Source organism: Parasteatoda tepidariorum, chromosome 3 (assembly GCF_982258835.1).
Source record: "Parasteatoda tepidariorum strain Cologne lab strain chromosome 3, Ptep-v5.0, whole genome shotgun sequence".
Classification (NCBI taxonomy): Eukaryota; Metazoa; Arthropoda; class Arachnida; order Araneae; family Theridiidae; genus Parasteatoda; species Parasteatoda tepidariorum.
In genome coordinates, this window is record NC_141757.1 from 96,669,170 (window position 1) to 96,691,801 (window position 22,632).

At 28.1% G+C, this 22,632-nt stretch overlaps 1 long non-coding RNA gene across 2 annotated transcripts in view; it reads right to left on the reverse strand.

The window, feature by feature from the left end:
• LOC107445625 (uncharacterized) overlaps positions 1-19,508 on the reverse strand; it is a 33,364-nt gene extending 13,856 nt beyond the window's left edge. Inside the window, exons 1-2 of one of the 2 annotated variants that reach the window (XR_015432658.1) lie at positions 19,149-19,505; positions 263-414 (exon numbers count right to left, since the gene is read on the reverse strand). This is a non-coding gene — a long non-coding RNA (uncharacterized LOC107445625). Of the gene's footprint in view, positions 1-262; positions 415-19,148 lie in introns of both variants that reach the window. The other variant, XR_015432659.1, reaches the window with a different exon arrangement.
• Between the last annotated feature and the right edge of the window lie 3,124 nt (positions 19,509-22,632).

Below are 22,632 nucleotides of genomic sequence, written 5' to 3' on the forward strand. Positions count from 1 at the left end.
TAAAGCTAGAAAGCATAAATAGTCGAAAAAAATTTAGATGTTCACTAAAAATGACAAATAAAAGTCATAAAATTTCTTTCGATTTGATGAAAACTGTACGAGTTAGAAAATATCGATACAAAATTATACCAAATGTATTCCCCATATTAGATTTTCAACACTGGTCACTGACTCGCATTTGTTCCATGGCGAACAGTTTATTTCTGTCTAAACCAATCATATGTCATAAAACAATTTTGGAAATAGATATCAAAACACTTACAGATTTAGAGCAGGATTCTTCCGAAACGACTCCTCATCATTGTTAAAATCTTGAAAATTATGATTTTTCAGGTATCCTTCGTTCTTGCTTGTTACTTCATATAATGTTGACATAATCAGCAGCTGCATTCTCATTGACCTTTTCCATTCATTCTAAAAGGAAGAAACAAACAGGAAATTTAGTTTCATTGTTCGTTCCACGTTAAGAAAAAGAAAGAAGAGAAGAAAAGAAAAAGAGAATGAAATTTGGAACATTTGTTCTGGTTTCTTTGATCTTCTGAAAAACATTGTTTAAGCCTTAATTTTCGTTTTATTTTAAACTATCGTTTGACGCCCGCGAAGTTTCACCATTCAATTTTATCAGTTGGGTTTTTAATAAAAGTGAAACAGGAAATGGGATTAGTTCTTTTGCCACTTGCGGATTGAATTCGAAAGAATATTTAGAAACATGGGATTGTATTTATTTACGTTTTGCGGTGAAGCGATTTAAAATGTGTGTTTCACAGGAGATAGTGTGATTCTGTGTGTCACAGATGTTTCAGGAAAGTTGCATGTTTTTATCCTCGACAGTTTCATTATTAAAAATAACTGCGAACTGTAATAAATTATTTCCGTTTTCAAAGTGAAATTCAAGAATAACTTTAAAATTAAATTACAAGATAAAATTATTTATCCGAGATCTCTGTATTTTACTGTTTAGGGTGCAAAAATTGCCGTTATTACTATTCCTTTCTTTTCAACCCGATCGTAACATATTCTTTACAACTGAAAAAAAAAAATTGTTTTCAAAATTTTATTTAACATGTTTCTTTTTTATCTGTTCAATTATAAATTAAAAGGGAAGTTTTTTGTTCTGTTATAATTTTCACAGCTCATCACAACAACAACATACTCTCTTAACTTGAGAAATAAAATAAATGCTCCCGAAATTTCACTTTATATGTTCTTTCGTTAGTCTTCAATTATAATTAAAATGACATTTTTCTTTCCAATTTTTATTAAATAATGATGCTTATTATAAGGAATATAATTATTTAAAGAATTTAACTTCTGATATAAGAAATAAAGATAAATTTTTTAATTTATAAACAATAAAAAAATCATAATTAAAAATTCTTTTACAAATATATCCCATAATTGTATATGCTACGTAATTTTTTAAACAATTAATAAGCTAATCAAGCAGGAAAAGAAATTAATTTTTCGACTTTTTTAAAATTTTCAAACAAATCGAAAAATTTTCAGGTTGATATTTATTAATACATTCACGATAAATGATAATTAAATTAAGAAAATATTATTTGATATTTGTTTAACAACCAGTGTTGAACAGCCGATCTAATTCTGAGTTTACGACTATCACTGTTAAACTCCGCAGTCTAGTAATTTTGAACCCAACTCAGAAGACAAAGAACTCTTAGATCAAGCAGTGGGGCAAACTAGCCTTTGTGGTGCACTTTTGATGGAACTTACCAGCATTTGTATAACATGGGAGAGAAAAACCTCGAAAACATCTCCCTAGCCAGACAGCAAGGAGATTCTAAGCCGTGATCTATCTATCTACCACCAAGAATATTTTACGTTAGCACTGTGGTCGGTGCGAGCCGGGAGCAGAATTCGTCACCTTCATTGAGAATCGAATACTTTATCTCCTAAACCACAGCGGTGAAAAAAATTATTGAAAAACTTTGACTTCGGTTTTAATGTGTTAAGATTATCAAAACAATGAACTCATAAATTAATAAAATTACATACTTTAAAAAAACACTTTCCATCAGAAAGTTACAAAACCTTTTAAAAAGCTTTACATGGACTTCAACAATCTTGATACAATTTATTTTAATGTTTTCTTAATACCAAATTAAACAAGAGGAAATAACTAAATCAAGTATTCAATTTGTAGAGGAATATGCAACTTCATAGCGTAAGTTGCGTACAGTTTTTGATCAAATTTTAATATATAAGTACCAATATTACCGATATTCCAGTATTCAATATAGTTTATACATTGAATATTATTAGTACATAGCAATAATATTCAATGTATAAACTATAATATAAAATGTGAATTTAAAATTTCTTTAGTATATTTTTCTCTAAATTTAAAAAGGATTATTTAACTATTGCACCTTGATAAAAGCAAGTAGTTGTTGAGATAATACGCATCCCCATTAAACATTAAAAAGATAATAATTAATAACTTAATGAACAGTAGAAAAAAAGCAAATAATTATCGAAATAATGTTTATTCACATCAAACAGTAAAAAAATAACAGTTGATTTTAATTTAGTTATTGTACCTTAAAATAAAAGTAATAATTGCTAAAATAATACGCATCCCCATTAAGCATTAAAAAGAAAATAGTTCATTATAATTTACTTGTTGTACCTTATTAAAATAAAAGAAAATGATTGTCGACAAAATACGTGTCTCCATCAAACATTAAAAAGATAATAGTTACAAAACGGGATTTTTTTTTAATATTATGAAATAAGCACGTAAATAATAAATACATTTACAAAGTACTTAATCTCATTTTTCTAAAGTGATAACAATAAACACAAAATGCACGTGCTGTTAGGTATTCTCATTCTTCCTTTGATTTAGCACTTCACTCTCATAAAGTGACCTCATTATTATGATCGTCTGCTTTTTCTCCGTTCTATTCTTAACGATATCTGATACAAAATATACAAATCACGTAAAAAAAATTTAAAAAAAACGCCTTTTTAGCAATGTTTTCTCATCTGTGATGATAATCATCATAATTACGTATCATTCGAAAAATATTCTCATTGGGTATGCCTTTTAGAGCTCCAAACCACCCATCCATTCTATAAAAAATAAATGAAAATTACAAATAAAAAAAGAACCATTGATAGTACGAAGTGTTTGTAAACAAGACTCAAGGCCCCGAGAAAAAAAAAATTACCAAACCGTATCGCGTAAGACCGCAGCTGAATAAAAAGAATCGGCCTATTTGAATCTCCAGTGTACATGTGCCTTAAAAATCAACTTAACTGTGTCCTTACCTATCATACGTTTTGTTTTAATTTTCTTTATTATCGTTTGGCAACATCCTTGTGCATTAATAAGAGAGCGTGAGGTCCGACCATTGATCCTCGTTCTTTTTCAAGCTAATTCCTCGCCTTCGCAGGTGTGTGCATCTCTATTAATCCATTATGTAAGGCACGTAACAACAGATGTGCGTCGTCTTTTTAAATAACTAATTTCTGATGTTTCCTTTCAATTACTCTCAATCCGCTTAGATTAAAACAGGCTAAAGGCTCTTGCAAAATGATGAAATTTTATTAAAAAACCGTCCCGAAAAAATGAATTTTCACACTGTGTAGCAGGAAAAAAAAAAAAAAGATGCTCTATAAAAATAGCCTGAGGTGAAGAAACTTATTTTGTCCCTGAAATTTTTTAAATGATTTTGACTAAGTATGATTAGCTAATCCTGGTTTTGAAAAAGAAAGAATTTTACACTATCAACACTTCTTAAAAATTATTCAGAGCAGAAAGTTGTGAAATGGGAGATTTTGAAGCCCTACAAAATTGTTTCTTCGTTGCCTTTGATTTAAATATATTCTATTACTTCTATCATATTTACTTTTTAAGACTCAGCTAGCTTCTTAAGTTCTTGATTCTTTAAATAAATTACACTAAATTTATAAAAGATATTTTTATTTATTCATTCATTCACTTTTTTATTTATTCACTTTTAGTATTATTTTTATTTCCTTGTTTGTTCTTTTTTTTTACTTTATTTTTTTAAGATTTAACTAGGTTAGAAGGATTCAGAGGAAGATGGGTATAGCTAACTTTCTGGAAATTTAACAAAATAAAATAGTAAAAACAACCAGTGAACCTTCCAAAATGATAATTCGTACATTTATTACGAATTGTATAAAAAGGAAGTTAACTTATGTACTGTACTGGTTAACTTATGTAATAATTAACTAACAAACTGAAAGTATTTTTGAAAAAATTTCATGAAAAATCCTTTGAGATGAAAAATTTTTTAAAGTCATGAGACAACTTCTGATCTGCTAAACTCTAAAATAACCCTATTTTGAACAATTTGAAAATGCGGTACATTATTGTATTTTACACAGCCCTTTAAAATTTTGTTACACATTTTACGTCATGCCAATATGTTTTTGCTAGGTAATTTTGTTAATGTTAGACTTCCTTCTTCCAATGCAAATAAAAATTATAATTTATAGGAAATTTTCTACGATAAAATTAATTTAGCCTCTTAAATTAATTTAGCCTTAGCAGCCATAATAATCTAAATGCAAACCCCTTATTAAGTGGTGACGTATCATTTGAGTAACCTCTATCATAACATTCATATAAAAGGAAAAAGAGCAATGTATGTTCATAGTTAACTCCTTAAAATATCGAAAAAGTTCTAAGAAAATTATTTTAAAGGAATTGGTATATGTTTCCCGAAAAAAAATTATAATTTTATCAAAAATAAATAAATAAATATGATTCATAATAAGGGAACAAAAATTATAATAAGTAATTCTTAAGCATTTAATAATATATAATGATAACATATAATACGAACATTATAATTTAATAGAATAATAACAGTTTTTATTAGTATGTAATACGAACATAACGTAAGATTTACAACATCCCTAAATAACTAACATCGAAGCATTTTGTGAAACTAACCAAACGATTAACAACAAACATAAAAAATACAATTAAAAATAATCAAAGAAAACGACAAACTCATCAAACTCATTATCAGCTCAGATTTTTTTTGTGCTAAACCAATAGTGTGGTGCTAAAACCATTTGGGCGAGAGTGTTGCCACTTTGCCTCACTTAGAAAACAAACTTTTTTTCATATGCTATAGTATTATAATGGAAAGTATATATTTTTTCGTGGCTTGAAATATAAAATTAGAAAAAGAGTACAATTTATTTTTATGGAAAAAGGGCAGGAGATATAAATAACCTTTAAAACCTATGATTTTATAAAAAGAAAGCAAACGATTTCCAAAAATAATTAAAATACTAAAAGAAAAAATTAAAACCTCTTTACAGTCATGTGGTTGATTGAGGAGATTGTTGGCATCGTCTAAGAAAGAACATTTTCGAAAGACGATTATTTGAACTACGATGATTATAGATTTGAAATACGTGAGTTAGAGTATAATTTTCTAATCAAATATTTATTTAAGATATTTTATTTCGGCAATGATGTGAAAATTAATAAAAACGCAATTTAAAATTGCCAAACTTCACACGGAGAAAAAATTCTGGTAAAACTACCATACTTGCATATTAATATTTATGTTTAAAAAATTCTGGTAAAAATTACAGTACTCTTTGGTGCTCTCAAAAAGCCAGTAACACAGCAAATTTTCTGGTAATTATGACCACTTTTTTTCTCAGTATATAATGGATTTGCGAAATATCGAGATTTAACGCATAACTAAGACTTTCTAATAATTTTTTATCCTTTAGGTACACATTATGAATGAAAACGAGCTTAATAAAAGAATAGGGTGAGTCAATTAACTTTTCGTCCAATATGTATATTCTTATAGTTTTTTTTTAAATATTCCTTTGATTCTTTTAAAAAAGATACATATTTTGTTTGTTACGTTACTTTTAAAAAGTAATTCGCACTTATCTATTATAAGACAAATTGAAGTGCTTAACTAGCATGTATGTTTAACTAGTATGTTTGCTCTCAGTGTATTTAAAACAGTACTGGTATACCTTCATACCTCCTTTAATCACTCAACCCTTTAATATATATTTTTTTTAAAAAGCAAAGTAAATTTTAAAAAGTAATAATTTGTTTTTTCTTAAAATTTATTCTTGGAATTTAAAAGTAGCTATTCGACGGAGGTTGGGAAACACTTACATAGAATCTGTAAGCGAAACTAATGTGTCATTAATTGTAATATGCTCATAATGTAAATTTAATCAAAACACGAAAAACGTAACTAGTCTCCAATTCATGTCAGACAATGATAAGTAGGAAAGTCGTTGAACTTTTATTGTTATTTTAAACTTTCAATGACAATGTTTTAAATTATTGGCGACGGCAGTGAAAAAACATTACATTTATTACAGAAAATCTTATCTTAAACATATAACACACGAGATTCCCAGGTCAATTTCTTTCCATTCGATTCAGTCCACAATGTGATTCATGAGTACTTGAGCTCCAGCAGAAATTCGATTTAGACATATATGCTTTAAATGATTATAAAAGAATGATTAATTGCCGTTCTTGTTCGGGAATGTTTTAAAGCAGACTGTAAATAGGTAAAGATGCAATTAAGGAATTTAGTGGAGGATGACACGCTACATTATAAAAACGTTAAACATCTTGAATTTGCTAATAAGTTACGGGCATCTGTAAGTATAGAACATTATTTTTTCTGCTAAGCCTGCCAATATAAGGCTGGTTTTAATGGATGGTTCCTGTTATTGTTATATTAGCTATTATTGTTATATTGTTATATTATATTTTATTGTTATACATACACCCTTGTGCAAATTAATTGAAACAAACTTTTTTTTTCGTGCTCTTTGCAGCCTATTGACGGTATGATGCGTTCTGAGCAGTGCATTACTATTCTGGGTAAAAAAATTGTTCCAGAATTGAAGAAACGATACCCTGATGGAACATGGATTTTTCAACAGGATTTAGCTCCTTGCCATGCGTCCAAAATTGTCAAGAAATTCATGTCTGAGAATCAAATTGAGGCATTGGAATGGCCAGGGAACTCTCCGGATATCAACCCAATTGAGAATCTGCAATTGCCATATGCAAGAATCGCCTATTAAATATGGACTGTACAACTATGGAGAAGCTAATCACGGCGTTAATTCACGTGTGGTACAAGGACACAAATATTATAAATGACTGTAAAAAATTAGTGGAATCCATGCCGAATCGTGTCCAAATGTTAATAAAGTGTCGTGGAGATCATATTATGTACTAAAAATTTTTGAGTTTTCATAAATTTAAATAAAATAGCATTTTCTCTTAGTCTTCTGAATTTATTGAGTTTGTTTCAATTAATTTGCTCAAGGGTGTACGATGAAATGACACTAAAGCTCAAAATTCTTGAATTGCAAAATTGGTTGGTAATAACAACAACAACGAAAAAAACTAAAAAATATATGGTGAACTGAAATATTTAGTTTTAAATTCTTCCTATATTCTTATCAATTAATTTCTGTTTAAAAATTTGAAAAACAATGAATTAGTATAGTAAAAAATATTGAATTTGAATTTATATGAATATAAACTTATTCGGTCTATGAGCAATCTGATTCAACTCATCACTCTAAATAACAATTATAATGAAAATAAATAAATTAAAAACAGATTCTAGTTCAATAATATTTTAATTTTGAACACTCCAATAGTTCAGAAACTATAATAATTTTTTTTTACTCAATTTGAGAGCGCATATGAAAATTCGAGAATACCCTTAATTTGAAACTCTTGCACAGCATGCATATTGATATAGAAATAAGCTTTCACAAACCAAGAGTTTTTCTCAAAACAAAATTGATTGTATTCGTGAGTTAGATAGTTATCAATTATCATCTGATTTGATCTCTCCATGATTGTCCAATATAACATTTTCCATTGCAGATGCAATAAAAAAATAAAACTAAATGTAATAAATTTTGATTGGTTGTTTAGTTGCTATAGTGACTTTTGTGCATTAAAATCACTGTCTTTTTAAAAGTCAAAATTCGTTCTATGAATAATAGGATACCTGCTAGTGACGTAGTGTGGGCATCACGGTTCTGATTGGTTCTTGAAACGTGGCATTTGTTTACGTTGGAAACTGTTCTTTCCATTCTATTTCGAGCAAGCCAAATCCGTCAAGTATGAATTCTCTTAAGTTACACATTCTTTATTCTTTCACATAGATTTTAATTCTTTCACAATAAATTTCTTACTTAGCACAAAGACAAGGACGAAGCCATGTAGAGCATATGCAAATTAATTATGCATCAAAACTGCCAGGTACACAAAACAAAAATATATCATGGTTACAATAAAATACATGAATAAATAATATATCTAAGATGAGTAAAAGGAGCAGAAAATAAAAATTATATTTTAACAAATTCGATGAGAGATACGGCATTGTGTTTAATAAACATCACGTTAATTAACATTCTATCTTAAGAGTAGAAACTTACACGTCATCTGGTTTATAAACGATCAGCTAGCGTTGAGGTCATAAATCACGTGTTTGTGTATCAGTGACCGTCTTCTTCTCGAGTTACAAGTACCCAATCGTTTTATTTTACTTAAAACATAACTGTTCTCGAAACCTAGGGCAGCGAATTTTCAAAACTCTTTTCCGCCATTTTTCATTTTAGAGTGTTTTTCTCCTAAATAATTATACTCAACTCCCTTTAATAATTAGATGTATCGTTAATATCGAAACAAAAATAGAGAAAGTAATTGACCAAAAGAAGAATCTCCTGTCGTTGACCATTGAGAGTTTAGTTTTGAAAGAATTTCTTTACTATTTCAAATTAGTTCAAATATGTGGAATAAAGTTAAAATAAATCTACAGTTTTAGTTTATTATATGATCAATTATTTTACTCAGAAATCAACTAAGATAATCACCGTGTTGAAAATTCATTAACAGGACAGACTTTACTTATCTATAAAACATCATTAATAAAAATAAAAAAATTACTATTACTGTATAATAGATGATCAAAAATCAGGCTATGAATAAAGTAATTCAAAATATTTTCCATGCGATCACTTTTGATCAAGGGAGTAAAAAAAAATCTGATTGCTGTCCAAATAAGCAGGTAAGAAATTCCTCCAAAAAATAATTTGCAAATAAAATATAAAAAACAAACAAATTGCAACAAAATTCCAATCGAAATACCTGACCCTCTTTAACAACGTCGCCCTGCAAGCCAAATCTGAGGTAGTTATCTATCGGAGAAGTTCCAAGAAAAAGGGGGGAAAACGAGACCAAAAAACTAAAAAGATGTATACAAGCGAAACAAAAAAAAAAAAATCCAGACGCTTTAGCATGGACCGCACGCGCAAATCATGAACGGCGGCACCACACAGTCTAGAACGACCGGACAACTATTTCGAATCTTAGGATGAAAGGAATGTGCCTTCAGGACATGAGAGCAAGAAAAGAACAAGAAAATCGAGCGTGTGTGTTCTCAGTAAAAGAATGAGGATAAATAAAAACAAAAGAAGAAGAAAAAAAGAACTACTTGATGAGAAGTGTGGGGATTTCCCACGGACTGTAGAGCAGGATAGTTTCCCCGCAGGGGCAACTACATCTTGACCCTTTCCTGATTTCGTCCAGACAAGTGCCTCGTCCACTCAGCGATTGTAGTGAGAATATTTCAGAATGCAGATGATACATTAAATTAATTAAAATATGCGCTTTACACTTTATTTTTTAGATATTTTAAATTATTAATGAGCTGAAAAATTTAAGTGCCATTAATTAAAAAATATGAGATCGCCATTCAATCTATTTTTAAGAGATTTAAATGGTATAAGTTGAGCTTAAAATTCATAATGTGTGCTTATAAATATTAATTAATAAACGCAAAAAAATTTAGATCTATTTTTGAGAGATTTAAATGGTATAAGTTGCGTTTAAAACTCATAATGCATGTTTATAAATATTAATTAAAAAATGCAAAAAAAATTTATAATATTTGCGAGTGAATTTTTTTAAGAAGAGCTCAAAAAATATTTGCCTAAAAAAGTTTCTAGGTTGCAAAACATATAAATTTCATTTTCATTCTTTTTAGTCTTACTACAATTTTTGAATTAATTTATAATTGTCCTTCGTTCTCTTAAATTAATAAACGTGTTTAGATAAATATTTTTTTTTTGTTACAAAATCCAAAACAAGGTCAGTTTAAAAGGAAAAGAAAAACAGTCTATGACATCATTCATTGTTGGCGTAGTTGTTAAAAAATAAGGGCATACTTCAACAACCCACAATAATAGTATAAACTAGTTAAAACGTCTGTAATCCCACATAATTATCGAAAAACAAGTAATAAAGTTATATTGGGTATTATTATTACAAATTAATTATGCATTCATACTTTAACCGTCTTTTAAATCAACACCCAATGGAACAGCGCAAGACGTAATAGAAAAAAGAACAAATAAAATGCGTGTCAACGTACGAGCATAGTTATGCAAAACACGTAACACTTGCAATCTAATTTGAATTCGCATGACTGCTAACTAGTAATATAATTTCACGCGAGAATTATCTAAACTTTTACATAATTTTCTTTGTCAAATAAAAATAATCACGCAAATTAAAGAAAATGGAGTTCGGCGTAAACCTAATTCCCAAAGATCACTTTACAAATTTTACTTATCGACAACAGCAAAGGTTAGACTCAGAGATGAAAGAACACCACAAAAAAAAAGTCATTTTAATCTGATGCATATACATCGAAGCTAATTTCATTTTATTTTATAAACGTCGTATAACAGCCGACACTATTTAAGGTTTACGACTACAAATGTTCAACTCCGTAGCCTTGTAACTTTGAACCCAATCCAGAAGACAAGGAAACTCCTGGATCAAGTATTGGAAGAAATTTGTCTTCGTGGAGGACTTTTTGATGAAACTAACCCGCAGTTGCAGGGAGAGGAAAACATGTAGAGGAAAACCTCCCAAGGTTAGCCTGGCGGCAAGGGGACTCTATCCCATAATCCGTCTACGACTGAGGATATTTTATTACATCATTGCGATCGGTGCGAGCTAAATGCGGAATTCGTATCGACCAGCTATCGCTGGGATTCGAACCCGGTTCACCTCATTAAAAGGCGTATGCTCTTGGAAAATCTGGCTCTTATGTAAGCAAACTGTTGTCACATTTTGGAATGCGACAACTCATTGGAAAAGTCTGAAATTTTTAAATAGCCTAACATTTTTTAGGCTTATTACAATGAGCCCAGATGCTTGCAGGCTAATAAGAAAATATATCACTCATTGTTCAAATAGCCTAATTTATTTCAAAGAACGTACATACTTTTGGGCTGATTAGATAATGTATTATTCATTGATGAATTAGTTTGTTACATACTAGTTCTCCATTCAAAGCGACGGAATAATACAAGGCTCATAGCAATTTAAGCTGTATCAAAATCAGGCTGATTAAGTAAATTTTGTACGCTTTTAATTAAATTCTTAAGTCATAGAGACTGATTTTTATAATGAACCTGAAAAATATCAGATTGAATAAAATACAATCGAGTCTTGTACTATTAACCTGGCATATTGCAAAATGATAGAGAAATTTGTTAAGAATGGGATTTTTAAATTAGCTTACTACTTATATAAACTGTAAACAAAAACTTAACGATTAGAGGCAGAAATTTTTTATGTCTGGTGACTCGAGGATCACTGAGGAGGTCTTGTGATCACTAAGGATAATTTTATGTGAGTACTCTCTAATCGGATCAAACCAGAGGCAGTTTACGAATCGTTCCTAGCATTCGAACGAAGTATTGGTGCAAAACGAGCCCTTCGGATCTTGAAACAACTCTGCCCAATCAAAACATCAATAAAAATTGTACATTTTTAGTTTAACTTTATGTAATTAAATTTAATTTGTCTTGTTTTTTATTAAAAATTAAAATATGCTTTGCAAAGTAAATAAATATGAAGTAAAACAAATTAATTGTAGATAAATAAAATTGCATTAGTTCAAAATATATTTTTTACTATGTTAAAATGTAAAAACCTCTTCAAAATATATTCTTTAACTATGAAATATATTTACAAATTATATTATAAAAAATATTTATAAAATGTAACAACGCATCAAGAAGAAATTTTATTGAAAAAAGTGCATAAAATATTTCAAAAAATTAGTTACTGCTCTGATAAAAATTCCAGATTAAATTACGGAAAAAATACCTGCACTCTGGGTGCCGTTACTTTTTATCGTGAAGTTCATTTTTACCGAAGCATGTTATAAAACAAAACAACTGTTATACCTTAATTTTTAGAGTAACAATTACCGTAAAATCACTGAACCACTCTAATTAAATAAGTATTACTGTAAAAATTACGGTATAATATTTTACGGTAAAATGTATTCTACGGATGATACACCCAACGTGCCGGTACTTTACGCGGGAATTCGATCCGGAATTTTCATAGTGTACTTCAGAATTTAAATTTAATATTGTATAATTAATATAATGAGAATGCGTAATAAAATCAATTTAAATTTCACTTGCAAAATGCTTAATACGATGATTTATTAAGAAGCAAATCGATTTATTATTGTCCCATATAAGCATTAAACTCATCATTTAATTTCTTTTATCAGACATCAAACTAATAATAAATCATTTCGAACCTTGCATTTAGATGAACATTGAAAGGCATGACACCGCTCGTTAAAGAAGGCATAAATGAAAACCATCTTCAGAAATAATTGTTGTCTGCTGTCATCGGTATAAAAACTTGAGCCATTTATGAAGACAAAAAGCAATGAGGAATAATGGACGCAATGATGGAAAACAATGAAATCGAAGGAGTAGTATTGTTTCCGGGGAAATCAACTTACCAATAAGGAAGTCCATTACTCGAAGCTATTTCCTACATTACGTTTAAATATTCTTGCATAGTTGAGAATAATTATTTAAAATTTAAGGGAGTTTTCCAAAGCTCTTTCCCATGAAGAAATAAAGTCATAGTTAGTGAAACTTTAAAAGTGGGAGCTAAGCTAAGTTATTACTATTGCTTTAAGTATTTATTTTAATGGTTATACGATACGAAACTTATCCTTCTAATTAATTGCACTAAGAAACGCAAAAATAACTTCTTTAACATTTTTCTTTCGAAGCGCTTTCACCAAGGAAAATAAAAAAAAAGCCATAGAAGTGCCTTACACTTGAAGCAAAGGTATAATTTCAATATGTCATCTTGACGTGAAGAATTCTCTGGGTTTTAGAACGGACAAATAACTTAAATAATTTATAAGTTATTAAACTTTTTCAAAGATTGCCAATTTGGCTATATTTTTCCTCCTAGATATAAATTATCAAAATCAATGCCTTGTTCCCCTTTCTCTGCAAATTTTTATCAGTCCAGATAATGCAGCGTTTGATAAGTTTTTAAAAATTAAAAATTAGACCCAAACGCTTTTCATTAACTGTGGCTTTCTCCATATTAACGTTTTGCACCATTTTCAGAATATGCATAGAGGGCGCGACTAAAGATAGTTTAAACTTAACCTAACAGTCAGGAATAACTTTTGCAAACTCACAGAAGTTTAAAAAAAAAAATAGCATATTATTCGCAAAAAAAGCATCATTTCATGCGACGACATAGCCTTCGAAAAACATGACTAAAATCAAAATAATTCAAATCAATAAATAATTCTTTATTTCGAATTCTTTTATGAGCCCAAACAATGGAGTAATTTCTAAAACACCGAAAAAAATTAGATCACAATCGCTTTTCATTTTCACAACTTGGCGATTTTTCTTCTTATTGGCATTTTGCGTCATTTTCAATAGTCATGAATAATTGTTAGAAACTGTTAATTGTTAGAAATTGTCAGAAACAGTGATGCTAATTTAGCTATATAACTAAATGTGAATAATCGCATAGATGTATATGGGTAACTTTTCGATATTTTAGAATAATTATTTAAGAGCATTAATCGTTTAATAAAAATGGGAAACAGGTGCGACATTCAGCAAATAAAAATAAAGTTTTTTTTCTCAAATTCAGTGTGAATATTTTTTTTAAATTTTTAACTAAATCAGACTAACTTCAGTGGTGCAATTGAGTGTTTGATATTTTGGAATAATTCAGAACAGCAATCTTCAAAAATTGGGTAAACGAGTGCGACATTTTGTTATCTGATGTAAGATTCCTTTTCTAAGATGAAATATAAATAATTTTACAACAATACAAAGAAAACTTAAATAAAGTCATAAATTTGCAACCTTGAGTGTGTTTTAATGAAAAATGTCTAATCAAGATTGGGGATAATGCATTGATTGGGAAAATCAAGACTCGCACTTGGAGTTGGAGTATTGGACTAATAATTTTCGCATTGCTACTAATCACTATGTGAAAGCAGAGATCACCTACATGTGCAGTGCGCAAAATAAAAAAAATGGACCATCCTAAACAACTTTCGATTTAATGATTGGATCTTTGCGTTTTAGACTTAATCTTAAAAGTTCGAAGGGGTGACCTCAAATATACTCTAATTAATTATTGCAAACGAGATTTTAAGTTACGAAATTAGACACAAAAACGTACTTACTCTGAATAAACATAAATTTTTTTGTTTTTTTTCTTGTGGACGCATTCGGATTTCTGACCCTCAAGATATAGGGGCAGCTGAAATCTAGGAAATATGGCCCCAATAGTTTGATCAAGAGAGCGGTCCAAATTTTGGACCGCTTGAGATTTTGCTCGTTTTTTGGGTCCAAACGACAAGACACTTACCGCCTAGTTTGGACTTCCGGCAACAACAGTATGCCAAGCTAGATTCATAAATTAATCAATCTGTTTCGTAAACTATTTTTTTATAAAAATTATTTCTAAAAAAATAAAGATGAAAATAATTTGAAGAAACAATATTCACTCAAACACCGGGTTATAAACATCTAGGATTGTTTAGTTTTCATTTTTGGGTTGTGACATGAGCTATGTTCTGAAAATTTTGAAAATATAATATTTTAGACAAACTTTCTCTACATGTCAGCAAATATATTTTTCCAATTCAAAAGCAGATATTCTTATATTTGATACGTCTTTTTCAGTACTTTATATTAATATATTAATTAATAGAAAGTAAAGTTCGAATATATTGCAGGAATTGTCAGATTTTAGTTAGGCAAAGGTTTAAAAATGATCATTTTCTTTCTTAAATGTATCAAATTATGTAAAGTGGGTACTGTTAACCAATTAAAATAAAACAAATACAAACTTACCAAAGATTTCTTTATCGATGTTAACTACATTTTAAATCTTAAAGAATATAAACGATGGGGGGGGGATGAGGAGGTATGAGAGCTTTCATTAAGCATATTTGAGTGCATCGGAAGGCGAATTTTTACGGAAATTTTCGTTTATAGAAATTTTGTTCGGAAAACATATTGTTTTTTCCCCCCACATACTAGCTAACATTTTTAAATAAGTTATTGAAAACGTGATTATTCTTAATATTTTATATCTATAAAGAAAGAGCTACACCGTAAAACTTTTTTTTTTTTTCTTTCTTTTTTTTTTTTTTTTAAATTTCAATTTTTGAACATTTAACATTTTAATTGCAAATCTTTAAAAACATATGATTATCAATTGCCTAAAATACTTTAGCTATTAAGGAATTGGATATTAGCTAAAAAAATTATAATATTATGTGCCAAATAAATTTTATTTCAGTTATTATGTAGTTATAGATATAACGCAAAGGAGTTTCAAACATATGTAATTTTCTTTAACCAAAAACAATAACGTACATTTTCCGAAAGGCTACAAATCTTAAAGAATATAACTCAAGATGAACCAAAAAGTTTCCTAATGACAATGAGTTGTTGAGGAAGGAAGTAACTTTAGTTTATATCGATATGGGTTTTTCCAAGTTTCAGGCGTAAAGTATAACTCATACTGTTAAGAGAAAAAAAATTAACAATTCAGGAAAACAACAAAGATATTTCATAACTTAGACAAAAGAAAAGAGTTACTGAAATAATAATTTAGAGAATTATAAGATCTGAACTAATGTAATCTAACTAGATCTGAAATAGTTATAAATATCACTGTAAATACAAACAGGAAAGAAATGCATATATAAAGAAGGAATTTAGCGTTGTCTTTGCTTATAGCACGATTTTCTATTTCAAAAGACTCACATTTAATTTTTTTTTACAACATGAAATGTGGGTGTTTAATGTCTTTCTACACCTTTTCCTTCCAAGCTCTTTAATTCTCTAAGCGTTAAATAAACCAACTCCAAAGCTATATACAAAAAAGAATTATAGCTTTCCTTGCTTGTAGAACGAATTTGCATTTACACGTATTTAACATGTTCTTTAACACAAGAAATTTTGAGTTTTGATATCTCTTTACACCTTCCGCTATTCTCTTTAACTTTTATCTAGGCACTAATAAACCCGATTCTCAAGTTATAATGCTAACATGTTCACATGCTTCTGTTCATGTATGCTAATACTTAACATGTTCATATGCACATGACATTTGCTGTCTGATATCTCTAACACGTTCTTCTTCTAAGTTTTTCAACACTCTGATCATTGAAAAAACTAACTTTAAAGTTACCGTAAACCGGGGCGAGTCTACCCATTTTTTCAGTTTGTCAACTTTCAAGTGGTCAAACCTTTGTAAATATTAAAGAAAAAAGGCTTTTAATAGGTGTTTCGGAATCGCTATTTATACCTCTTTAGAGCTGTGAAATTGATTTTAGAAAATATTAACAGTTACGCTGTTACTGTATACTTTTATAGAACTGCTGACAAATCTCTCGTATGGGGCGAGTCTACCCATTCTACTAAAATGAATGTTAACATTGTAAATAATCAAATTTTACTATTAAATGTTATTTTAGTTACTATATAGGATATTTATGAAGTAAAATTCATAACTTTATAATATATTCCATTTTTTTATTCATAAAATAACACAAATTGAGTATTTGATCGATTATCACATTTTGATCACAGTTTTGTTTTTATAATCATTAACATTATAAAATAACATTTTTTTCTGATTATTGTTGATAAAAATAAATTAAAATTAATATTGTTATTGTTTGGCTTTTATCCTTTGGATAGCTTTTTCCATCTCAGGTGGCATTTTTTTGTAACATTTAAATCCATTTGTTTTGCGAATATAATTTCGAACCATCTGTAATAATAAATAATAATTTATTTAACTTGCATTAAATAAAGAAAGTTAATTTTGTAATATAAAAATTGAAAAAATAGGTAAAATAAACATATTTTATATTTACATTTATATTTAATCTATAAATTTTCTTATTAATGATAAATTTATCAATGCAGAATTAAAATAATATACTCAAATTCATTTAAAATGACTTAATTTTAATGTAAACAAAGTTCTAAATTGTATTATTATGCTTTATTAAAACTAAATACGAATGGGTAGACTCGCCCCGCGAATTCTGGCTTTTTGCTTACAACGGCAAAACTTACATTCTTTTTGTTGTTTTTTTCATATAAAATTAATGTAATCTTAGTCTTAGATAAGTTTATCACTTAACCAAAGGGAAATAGTAATAATAATAATATACTTACGGAGAACCAACTAAAAGTTTGCTGATTTTCAATACAAATCTCTCAAAAGACGTTTGAACAGGTCGGTTAAAAAGACACCAAATAAATAAAAACGGGTCAAACTACTACAGCACCATCTTCCTTAGAGTCTGAACTAAGTTCTCCGTCGGTAAAAAATTTTTTATTTGCAATTTAAAATAGTGAAAATTAAATAAAACTAAAATGGGTAGACTCGCCTCTGGATGGGTAGACTCGCCCCGGTTTACGGTATGGAAAAGGAGAAAAGGGAGTAAAAAAAATTCAATAGAAAGTAAGGATAATAAGCATTTACAGGAAGAAAGAAAACATCCTTAGACTAATTTAATTTCTTATGGTATTTTTACCATAACTGTCTAAAAAATAATAGCCAGGGTAATAAATTATTCGAAAAATAAGAGAAAAAAAGTGATAAATTTTTTGATATCAAATCTAAGTAAACCTTTATCTTCAAAATATACACTTCAGGAGATATCCTTTTCCGTAAGCTTTCATTTCGCAAAAAAAGTAATCAGTTTTAAAAACACTAGTTTAGGAATATATTCTGCTGGTATTTTAAATTTAGTTTAATTTCTTTATTCACTATAACTATAACAGCAATATCTTGTTTAATTTTTGGAATGCAATGTTTTTTTTTTATTTAATTTTTAAAAAACTTAATTTCAGCGTAAAGCATGAAAAATACACATACGATTATTCTAACGTTTCCTTAAATGGATAAGCATATTTTGTAATCATATAAAAATTTCTTTTTTCATACGAAGCATCTTTCAACAAGAAAGAAATTTATATTTGCTCACTTATTTATTTTTTATTCCAGAACTATAATTCGCACTTATATATTTTTTTAAAAAAACTAACAGAAGTATATTAGCTAAAAATTCAAATTTTCAGATTTATTTTTAAATACAAGTAAATCAATTTAGATATAATTAAAACTGTAAAAAAACTAACAATAAATTAAGGGGATGTTTTTTCAGAGAACTTATTTACTTTCAATCAAAAATCAAGACAATAAATGTTAATTTAACCTTAAAATGGTTTTATAAATTATCGTTATAATGGATTAATAAATGCATCAAACCATTTTAAAGCTAAATTAATAATTACGTTTAAATGATTTAATGAATTTATTTAGGTAAATTTGAAGAACACAACAATAAGAACTTTTGAGTTCTCAAATATATGATTCATAACTTATAATAATTAAGATATTATTGGGAGTGTAAATTCCTTAACTTAAAATAATTAATTAATTAATCGTTATACATAAATTCCATTCAAAATTGAAATTAGTTCACAAGAGTTTAAAATTGAATTAAACAGACAAGTAGCTCGAAACATACATTTATTTGTGTAACTGGCATGCCAAGTTTTGTCAAAATTTTTAATTAAAACTTAAAAACAGTAAGAAAAAAAATAATTTCACTGTAAAAACAATAATAGTTTTAAAAAAATCATAATTAAACAGTAAAAATAAGAAGTATAATTTTAAAAACAATTAAAAGTAAAGCAAAACATACCATTAATTATCTTGATCAACAATTCCTCAGCACTAGAAAAAAAAAATTAAATAAATTAAATAAACATTTCGAAAATGCTTTTTCACTCTAACACAGCATGAACTTCTAAAATACATTTTTTTACAAAAATGTTAGTTAAAAATATTTGTTTACATAAACAACTTAATCCCAAAAAGCATGTCGCGTGCAACCATAACGCGAAAGAAAACTATCTCGAATACTGCGCAGTTCCGAGAATCAAGTTGTCTGAGAGTTCCTGGTCACGTGAGTAAGGCCTTCGCTTACTCCTCCTCAATGGAATGGCCATGGGAACTCGACACAAGGCATTCGAAGACTCACTTGTTTGGCGAATTCTCTACAACTGGCGACCTCGAACCCATGTTAACAAGTGTGTGTGTTTGTGTGCTTCTATTTATTTTTATAAATTAATATTTTTATCCAGCAATGGAAGGGTAATTAAGGGTACAGGGGACCTTCAAATTTGAAAACAGTGACCAAAATTTTGATTTTGAGATTTTTATTTTTTCAGAAAATAGACGTTGTAAGCTTTCAAACAAAAAAAAAATTTTGGAAATCGAACCCTTTTTTACTGAGATATGAGGATTTTAATTAGGCCACGCCCCTTTGTTTACATTCAGAAAACAGAAGTCAGTAGTTTGAAGCAGCCGATTTTTTTTAGTTTCGTTTTAAGCTAAAAGCTAAAGGAGCCTTATATTATTCATTTCAGAAGGGTTCTTCTGTAAATATTATTGGCAAAATAGTTACTTAGCTGATTGATTGATTATTTAATGCATTCGTTTATTTTTATTGTCGATATTGCTCTTTTTTCGTTATTTCTACAACAAACAGCTTTTTTCAAAGCTATTATTCTTCTTAAATTGTTTTTGTTAGGTTTTTAATTGTTTTTGTTAGGTTTTTAATTGTTTTTATTACGTTTTTGAGTTGTTTTATTTGTTTTTATTGAATCATGGATTCTATTTTTCCCAAGTGGAGAAAACCGAAAGGTAGGATGAATAGAAAGAGGCGGGCTGGTTTTGAAAATGTAAAACTAAGGGGGGGCAAAGAAAGCAAGTGAAAGTGAAACTGTTGGTCATGTGAGCAATATAAGCATGAACGAAATGTGAAAAAATACAAGAAAATTAGTGACAATCAAAATTATGTAAGAGTAGAAGGACCATCCTATTGTGCGGACGGATTTTTAAAAAAATTTCTGTATTTGACACTTCTATATTATATATATCGCACACAATTAGTTTTTACATTTGAATCAATGTTTCATTTTTCGGTTGATATATCATTCATATTCTTTAAAATAAATTAATTTCATGCTTACTAACTTTTTTATGTTATTACTTTAGTGAATTTACTTGCGTTAAATTTTGAATAAGTAAATATGCTTGCTGAGTACATTTGTGTATTTCTTTTCATAGGCACATATTTCATCCATTTCAACCTAATTTTCATCCATTTCAACCTAATAATGGAGATAAAAGTACAGATATATGCTTAATTAGTCATTTTTTAGGTATTATACACAACTAATAGTGTTATTTTAAATACATTTTAAAAATTGCTATTTTCTCAAAATGAAATTTTGACGGATTTTTGTGTTTTCGAAATGCTCCATTTTTCTCAATTTTTAGTTTTTTTGGTTGAAACTTTTTTTATGTGTACTATGTATGTATGTGATTAACACTTACTATGTTTCGTTACCTAGAACATTGACAAAATTTGTTTATAGTAAAAAAAGTTTAAGATTTTTGAAATTTTTCCAGAAATTTTCATGAGATACAAAAAAAGTGCGTTTTTTTTGAGCTAGAGATATAATTAGCCACTGATAACTAAGTAACTTTTATTTGGAAATAAAAAACGAGTCATATAAAAAAAAAAGTATGATTCTGCGGTGAATTTTAAGCTTTGTGGAGTGTTTTGATTTTATGCTATTTTAAAATTTTAAAAGTTCAATAACTTTAAAAATTATAAATCAAATTACATGAAATTTTGTATACAGCTTTTTAAAGATATTATAAGTAAATACCGAGAGTTTCATAAATGTAGCATAAAAACTCTGAAAGTTGGTTTTTAAGGTCCCCTGTACCCTTAAAGAGATAAAACAGCTTGCAGATATCAAAATAAAAGTATGAACTGGACTTTTTTATATAATAATGATTAATTCTGCAAGTCCGAAACGCAGGAGTATAAGGGTCTGGGTGGTCTCGCTTACAGTCTTTAAATGGCTTAGTATTTGACAGGTAAAATTTAACCAGAAAGCATATATTCTTCAATTTAGCAAAATAATAACAAATTTGGTTTAGAATTTACATTTAATTAAATTAAATTAAATTAAATGAGAAGAAAACGAGTATATAAAACATTAAGATAAAATAAATCTAGTGAAATAAGGATTTCCTTTCCACTGAGAAACGTTAATTTTCCTATTTTATCTTATTTTATTATTTTCCTGTTAAATCTATTTCTTGCTCTTCATTTACTTTCCAAATGCATTATTTATTTTAAAAAAGAAAGAAAAAATAATTCAGACATTTTAAAAGTTTTTTAACATAAAATAAAAGTTCTTATTAAGTGAAAGAAATAATAAAACGGAATAAATTTATTAATGTATAATGCACATTAATTATTAATGTATATTAATTTTTAATGTATATTATTAATAATGCATATTATTAATGAATATTATTATTAATGCACATTAATGTTAATGCATATTTTTAATATACATTGGTAATACATCTATTTAATGTATATTAATTATGCTATTTACTGCATCATTGATAATACAGTAAATAGATGTAATTGGTTTTATAATTCAGAAAAATGTCTTTTCGACGTGGCGGTTATAAAAATAAATTAAATTACAAACTTAAGCTTTTTTTATTAGCAAGTAGGAGAATTTTAGAAATAAAACTAATTAAAAACACATATTTTTTTCAGTATAAACTTTATTCAATGTTCTCACACGAAATATTAAAAGCAAAATTATTTAGAAAATTTTTTACTGAGTTTCAAAAATAAATAAATTAATAATAAGAAAAAAAATACTACTGATGGCTCTTTACTAAGAAAAACCGTCGACCGTCATATTTTTTTGCAGAGCAAACCGATCTCATTATGCAGTATTACTGGATATAAGTTAAAAGCATTTGCAGAGGGCGTCCGGAAAAAAACTTAAAATAGAATAATTTCCTTTCCATAAATAGTACTCAAAATATTTACACAATATTCGCATCTCAAAATATTTTCCTTAATATATAAAGTTGCGACAATGATTTAATTGAATACGTGAAACTGAAATTATACGAAGTCGTAATTCGAACGTAAAATAGAAAGCATTCGCAAGTGAAGATTTAAAAGAACGAGTAGGTAAAAAAGTTGTGCTAAATCAGAGCAATTTATAAAAATTTTTGTGTGCTTAAATTACTCACTGTATCTTTTTTTTTCGTAACAAACTTAACTCTTAAGTTTA